Consider the following 7,941-nt stretch of genomic DNA (forward strand, 5'->3'; position numbering starts at 1 on the left):
AATTTGGGTGTTGGCGAAGGTCAAAACTAGGCTAGGTCTCAATTTAAATACTTAGGGAATAGTAGCTTTCTAAAAAAGAATCCAATGAAAATTAGATTTTATTTAGCTAAGTTGTAACTTTATATTTTTTCGAGAGAAAAATGTAAAGTTTGATACTAGAACATTTTAATAGGGCGTAAAAACTTGAAACAATCCATGGACCTAGGGGTGACACAATTAAGTAAACACTTTCCATTTATCTTATTTTTACTTCTTATAAAAGTTTTATCTTTATTATTTACGAATTTCAAGTTTAAAATATATAAAAATACATAAAAATAACTAATTTTCGAAACAGTAATCTGTCCCATAATTTAAACCTTACACGAATCGTGTACTCCTACACGAATCGTGTAGGCCTTGACGCGGCTACAGTACCAGCTAGGGTAAAAATTAGGGTTTTGATTAATTAATTATTTATAATTTAGGTTATTAGTTATTTAATTATTATAATTAGGTTATTTATTATATAATTAGTTTTAATTAAGTATAAAATACAAAAATACATGTTTTAATCCTAAAATTAGCATTAATCATTATAGGTTTATAAATTGTAATTAGTTTATAATTAGTAAATTAATTAAATTCCTTTTAATTTGTATTAGTTTTATTAAAAATGCATTTTAGTTAAATTAATTAAGTTTATATAATAATTGCTTGAAACAAAAATCTAAATATATAGTTTTATTAAAATTTACTATTTTACTAATTACCATTTAGTAACATAATTAATGCATCATAATTAGTATAGTTTCATTTAGTATCATTTTAAGATAATTCTTGTCATATTGTAATTTTATTTTATTTAGTAAATTAGTTAAGTTATTTGCTTTTACTGTTATTTTATAAATTGCCTAATCCAAAACCCTCCTTAATTAAGTTTGACATCAAAGACTATAAAAAAGGAAAACCATTAAACACTCCATCTCCCTGTGGAACGAATCGGATTTACCAACAATCTAAACTACACGGATAGGACTAGTTGCCTATATATATGTGTGAAATCAACCTAAAATCAATAAAATACCACATATACAATAAATCAATTCGTGTAACAAAACAACTCAAATCCGTTCATAAATAAAGGTCTCGATCGCACACATCAACTTTTTGGCGCCGCTGCCGGGGAGTTGGCAGTTAAATAAATAGATAATTTTTCTGATTCGTAGTAGTAGTTGGATTTGTACGTGGACCGGGTTGTTGGATCACCAATTTTATTGGTCTTTGAAGGATCCTGCCCCTCTGCTGCATCTTTTGGCTATTCGAAACGTGGGCAAAATCAGAAGGAAAATCTGTTTGTTTAAGGGTTTTTATCATTGTTTTTATGTTATTCGATCCTCTCGAGGAAATTCATTTCCAAGAAAGTTCAAAGTTTTTGAATAAATCCTTTAGTTCTTTGTACAATTTCCCAAAGAAACAAGTAGGTAACCTTAGGTAAACCTTTAGTGTTGTGATTTCATAAAATAAATTAATGTATGAACTTACGTTCCTCCAACGCTGAATTAACACCTTCACATCCTGAACCCGAAAGAAAACTTCACGAACGCTTAAGAGCTCAAGACGTAGAAACTCTTGCTAAGAATTTAGAATCACTTTCCTTAGAATCCGATTCTAAACCAATAATTCAACCAATCATAGAGCCAATTATTAAAGAAGAAGAAGAAATGGCTGACACAAATTTAACGATGGAAGCATTAATGAAGGCCACAAGAAAAGGTCAAGGCCACGCAATCATCCAACCCACGATGACCGATGGCTTTGAAATAAAAGGTCAATTTTTACACATGGTAACTAATACATGTCAATTCGGTGGAGCCCCAAATGAGGATGCTAACGAGCATCTTCGTAAGTTTGTAAGCATTTGCAAGCTTTTCAAAATCAAAGATGTCACCGATGAAGTTGCATGTTTAAAAATCTTTCCATGGTCATTAAAAGATGATGCAAGAGATTGGCTAGACTCATTACCAGAAGGTTATATTGAAAACTGGAATGATATGATGGATAAATTTTTGTCAGAATTCTTTCCTGCTTCAAAAGCAGCAAAATTACAAAGTGACATAAATCACTTTAAACAAAAGCCTAATGAAACTCTTTATGAAGCTTGGACCCAATTCAATAAAATGCTTCGAATATGTCCTCAACACGGGTTGAATACATTCCAAAAGGTCCAAATATTCTATAAAGGAGTCAATGTGGCAACTAGAAAAGATATAGATGTTGCAGCCGGAGGTTCGATCATGAAGAAAACACCTGAAGACGCTCACACAATCATTGCTGATTTAGCTTCCCATTCCCATAATTGGCATCAAGAAATAGAATTCTCTAGATCATCAAATGTTGCTAGTATTGAAAGCAATGATGAAATTGCTTCTTTAAAAGTTCAAATAGCAAATCAAGCACGGCAAATCGAGAAAGTAACCAAGGAAATGCATGCTATCAGAGTAGGATGTGAACTGTGCCAAGGTCCCCATCTTACTAGAGATTGTGATCAAAGTACAATGGAAGAGCAAGCAAATTTCTTAGGTTACTTACGAAAAGGTGAAATGAACTTCAGTGACTTTCCAGCTATAGAAGCAAACAACCGAAAATATCCTCCTATAAATAGCTATCAAGTAGGAGGACCTTCAGGATCAAATAATAATAACTATCAAGGAGGAAATCCAGGTTACCAAAACAACCGGAATTTCCCAAATCAAAGTCAAAGAAATCCGCCACCAGTTTATAATAACCGAAATCAACCTCAACGAAATTATCAAAATAATTTCCAACACAATCAACAACCACAACCACTAGCACTCATGCAACCACAACCACTAGCAATTATGCAACCTCAACCTGAGAGGAAATCTGGTTTAGAAGATCTCTTGAGAGATTTTATGGTTAAGCATGAGCAAAATGCGGAACTTCAAACTCAGCAAATCCGAAATCAACAAGCCACGATTCAGATTTTAGAAAGAGATGTTGGAAGAATCTCACAGTTACTAGCAGAGAGAACACCAAGTGCAAGTAATCCTCCGGTTATACTAAAGAAGAAGGATCCTCAAGCTCCAGCATATTCACAAGTGAATGCTATTTATAGTTTCTGTGAGGATGAAGCAAGTTTCAAAACACCGGAGCATAGTCCTATTTTTACTCTTGGGTGTGAAGATGATGATGAAGAGTGTGATGAGTTTATATTTTCTGATTTATCCAAGATAGATGATTACACTCCTTATCAAGAGATGGATGATACCCGAGTTGAAAGTGTGAAAAGTATAACATGTGAAGATGAAGAGATCCGAGTTGGTGCAATAACTCCCGAGTATGGTGACTATTTGATGAGGTTGATGTCGGAAAATCATGCGGAAGTGCAGATAATTAAAACCACCGAGCCTTCCGAATTTAGGGTTGATGATGATTTGAAGATGATCAAAGAAGAAGCGGAAGATACGGTGAAGCAAGCACCTAAAGTGGAAGACTATAAAGAACCCATTCCATACCCACAAGCACTTGCATCTGAAAAACCAAAGGAGAATCATTGTAAGCCTTTAAATATGGATAATATCTGTGTAAATGTACCTTTGGTTGATGTTGTTGCAGGTATGCCAAACTATGGGAAATTCTTGAATGATTTGATGGCAAAAGAAGGAGTGTGTGAGCAGGCATCATCTGCGTTTCTTAAAGCAGAATGTGCTGCTATTGTGAAAAAGAATGAATTGCCACCTAAGTTAGGTGATCCTGGACCGTTCATAGTACCTTGTAAGCTTAATGAATCTGAAATTCTTAGATCATTAGCTGACTCAGGTGCAAGTATAAATCTCATGCCTTATTCCATTTACTCGCATTTGAACTTAGGTGAACTTAAACCCACCAATTCAGGCATTAGATTCATTGATCAGTCGGTTAATAAACCTGTAGGGATTGTTGAAAACTTAGTAGTAAAAACAGGTGAACTTGAGTTTCTAGCTGACTTTGTAGTTGTAGACATGAAGGAAGATAAGTTTGTACCTATTATTTTAGGTAGACCATTTTTAGCAACTGCATGTGCTTTAACAGATTGGAAAACAGGAAAACTAGTTTTGAAGGATAGAGGCAAGAGTGTAACCTATCAAACTGAGTTTAGTATGAACCCTCCACCCACACCGATAGTTTCAGTGAATATTGTTGACAATGTCAAACCCATTAGTCAACAAGCTAAGTGTGGGGAGGGTGATGAGGAGAAACTAGATAGTAAACCGCCCAATGATAGTGTTGTTGAGAAAACCATGAAAAAGTTATATGGTAGGGTTAGAAATGCTATGTCGAAAAAAGATGAACCTTTGAGAGAGAGATTGGTGTCAAACTTATCAAAATTTGAGAAAGATAAGTTAAAAAATTTAGTTAAAGAGTCAAGATTTTCGGACTCTTGGTTATTGTCAAAAATTAATGGCGAGAATGGTTGCGGTAATGGTTCTATTGGAGTAAAGAAGGGTGATGTTTATCACCCCGACGTTAGTTAAAATTAGGGTGGAGTCGCGTGAACGACTCGCTAATAAACTTCACAAATTGTAAATAGTCCCATTCGTGTGTCTCGTTTTTATTTTAAATTCCTTTTTATTTGTATTTCTCATATACTTGTTTTAAAATTTAAAAATGTTAATCTTTTTAACACAAAAATAGAGTGTTCTTATTTTATTTTAAATTTGTTTTCGAAAAATATTAAAACTTTAACTTTTAATGAATTGAATTTTATAAATTGAATTTAAAAATTTATAAACGGATTAAGATCAGGTATAACAACCGAATTTCCGTTACAAATATAAATTTATAAAAGATATTTTAAATTTAATTGATTATAAGTTATATAAAAAATATAAAATGAAAAAAGTAAAAAAAAAAATTTTAGTTTGTAATAACATAATTTTTTGGTGTGTATTGAAACTTATTATGTTTTTATTTTTTTATATATTAGCAAGAAAATATAGTGTGGGGTAAAAATGTGTTGTACGATTGAATTAAAACCCCATATTTTGTGTGTTCTTAACATGGTTTTGACAGGTACAGAAGAAAATGCAATTAGACGAAACGAAACATCAAATTACATTGTGATACAAACATTGGATATGATCGTAGGTAAAACAATTTGAAAATCCAAATCGGTTAACAAAGGAAGTTCCAAATACTCTACATTTTTTGTCCTCTCAAATTTATACATTATTATCTGATTTTATGTAACGAGGGCATTACATAATCTTAAGTGTGGGGTGGGAATATATAAATTCTCCAGAACTTATAAGTTATTGGTTTTTATGAAAATTTGAAAATTTTTAAACAAATGTATCTAATCAATTTTTAAGGTAACTACGAGCAATTAAAGATCAGGTGTAAAAACCGAAATTGTTGTCTCCGTACATTAAAAATACATAAGTTTATTTGTTTAAAACTTATAAAAGAAAACCATTTATAACAAGAATTTATAAATCCTTATATTGAGAACCATTTATCACATGTTTCTTTGAAGTTTATTGCAGATATCATTGCTACAGAATGTATAAACCTGAATATTCCATTATCACGAGTAATAGAGGATGAATCAAATCCATCCCGTAAGGAAGTAAAGTCTTCCGAATTAACACACTTGCTAACTTATGTTAGAAGATGTAGTCCAGAACAGCTGTAGGTTGACGAAAAATCTTGAAAAGTCATCCCTAAAATCGGCTGGAAATCCACCTAACCTCAGCATCAAACAGGGTTTTTGGTGGTCAGACTTATCCTAACCATGAGATGGATCTGTCTCGTACAATGGGGGGGCACATTGCAAATTAGCTTTTAAGACTAATGAATCTAATCCCCAGATGGATGATCTCCGTAAAGATCAACTGCATCTATGTTTGACCGCGGTCAACATACATATGCCATAACAAATTGAGGTGTGCAAACTCATGGTTCACCGATGATATTTGGACACGATATAATTTTGTTCTAAAACTTATGCTATTTTATGAATTATATTTGTGTAAAACTATTTTTGGACATTTGGCTTCAAGTTCCATGATACTACAATCATGGGGGCGAATAGCTTGCTAATCGCCGACTGAGACTTCGGTTTTCAGTTACCCTCAACCGGAATTTGAGGTTAAAACCGGAAAACGTGTCTAGTGTAAAAACTAGCATGACATTTTATAAAATCATAAAACGTTTTCAAGGTCCAATTTTCCCTAAGGATCCAAATTTTTAAACCCTAATCACGAGTTTCATATTTGTTTCTGTTGTCAGAATTTCATTTCGTGTGGTGTGCGTGTGATCCAATAAATACTGTGTTGTGTAATATATTTCATATAGCGTGTGTTTCATTTCGTGTAGTGTGTGTTGTGTGATCTAAATGTTCGATAAGAAAGATATATAATGTTCTAACTCTGTTAAAAGATGTAATTGCTTGAGGACAAGCAACGTTCTAGTGTGGGGTATTTTGATATTGCTCTAAACATACATATTATTCGACGCAATATCACTTATATTTCATAGGTTTTTATCATCTACAAAGACATTCAATGCTCATTTCACGAGAAAAACGACAAAAGTGGATAAGAGCTTGCTATTTGAAGATTCGACGATAAAATGATAGTTTTAACCAGATTTATATCAAGAAACGTTTATCCGAATGAAAGTACAAGATAGATGAAGAAAAGAGTTCAAATGTAAAGTGCCAAGTCAGTACACGTCAATACGAGGTCATCAAAGAACAAACGAAAAAGAAAAATAAAGAAAACTGCTTTTACTCTTACACGAATAGTGTAGGTCTACACGAATAGTGTAGTATATTTGTTCTTACACGAATAGTGTAGGTCTACACGAATAGTGTAGTATATTTGTTCTTACACGAATAGTGTAGGTCTACACGAATCGTGTAGAATATTTACTCTTACACGAATAGTGTAAGTCTACACGATTCGGGTAATGTTAGGCCACAGCACTATTACAGATTCCAGAAGGTCGGCTGCTTTATTATTTTAAAAACAATACTTTCTCTCAAATTGAAGACAGCAAGGATTTCAACGAATTTTTGAGCTCAACTACTACTACTTGGATCAGTTTAAATACAGAGAGATATATTACAACACATTTACAACACAAATTTATATTTCAATTACTATAGTTAAAATTATTGTTAATTTTATTACGCTGTAAAAATAGTTTCAGTTATTAAGGGGGTATTGTTCGTGATAAAGGGTGTTATTGTACGCGTGAAAGGGGTGTTATTATTGTAATTTTTCTACCATTTGAAGTTAATGCAAGTGAAGATATTTTAGTAAGTTTACTCTGTTAAAATTAGTGTTATTATTATGCTTGCATATCTATATTTTTATGTCTCCCCTAGTGTAATGGATAGCTAAATTTCCCTAGTGTTTGCTTAAATGTAGAGCCCCTAGTGAAATGGATTGTTACCATTAGTAAAGTTAAAATGTAACTTTAGTATTTTTAATATTGAGCCTAGTTAAAAGAACCATTTTTATGTAATTAGGTATTTAACCCTTACCACTTAATTTAGTAAATTTAAATAACGAGAGCTATATTTATTTACCTAAATTAAGCTTCAACATTAAAAATGATCTAGACGAATTTATGGATAAATTATTGACACCAATTTGGAAATAAACTTCGGTGGTTTGGGTGATATCAATAAATTATATGAAGGTGAAATTATAAAAAGGGAAACCGTTATAATTTGGGTGTTGGCGAAGGTCAAAACTAGGCTAGGTCTCAATTTAAATACTTAGGGAATAGTAGCTTTCTAAAAAAGAATCCAATGAAAATTAGATTTTATTTAGCTAAGTTGTAACTTTATATTTTTTCGAGAGAAAAATGTAAAGTTTGATACTAGAACATTTTAATAGGGCGTAAAAACTTGAAACAATCCATGGACCTAGGGGTGACACAATTAAG

The sequence above is a fragment of the Rutidosis leptorrhynchoides genome, chromosome 10 (genome assembly GCF_046630445.1).
Source record: "Rutidosis leptorrhynchoides isolate AG116_Rl617_1_P2 chromosome 10, CSIRO_AGI_Rlap_v1, whole genome shotgun sequence".
Classification (NCBI taxonomy): Eukaryota; Viridiplantae; Streptophyta; class Magnoliopsida; order Asterales; family Asteraceae; genus Rutidosis; species Rutidosis leptorrhynchoides.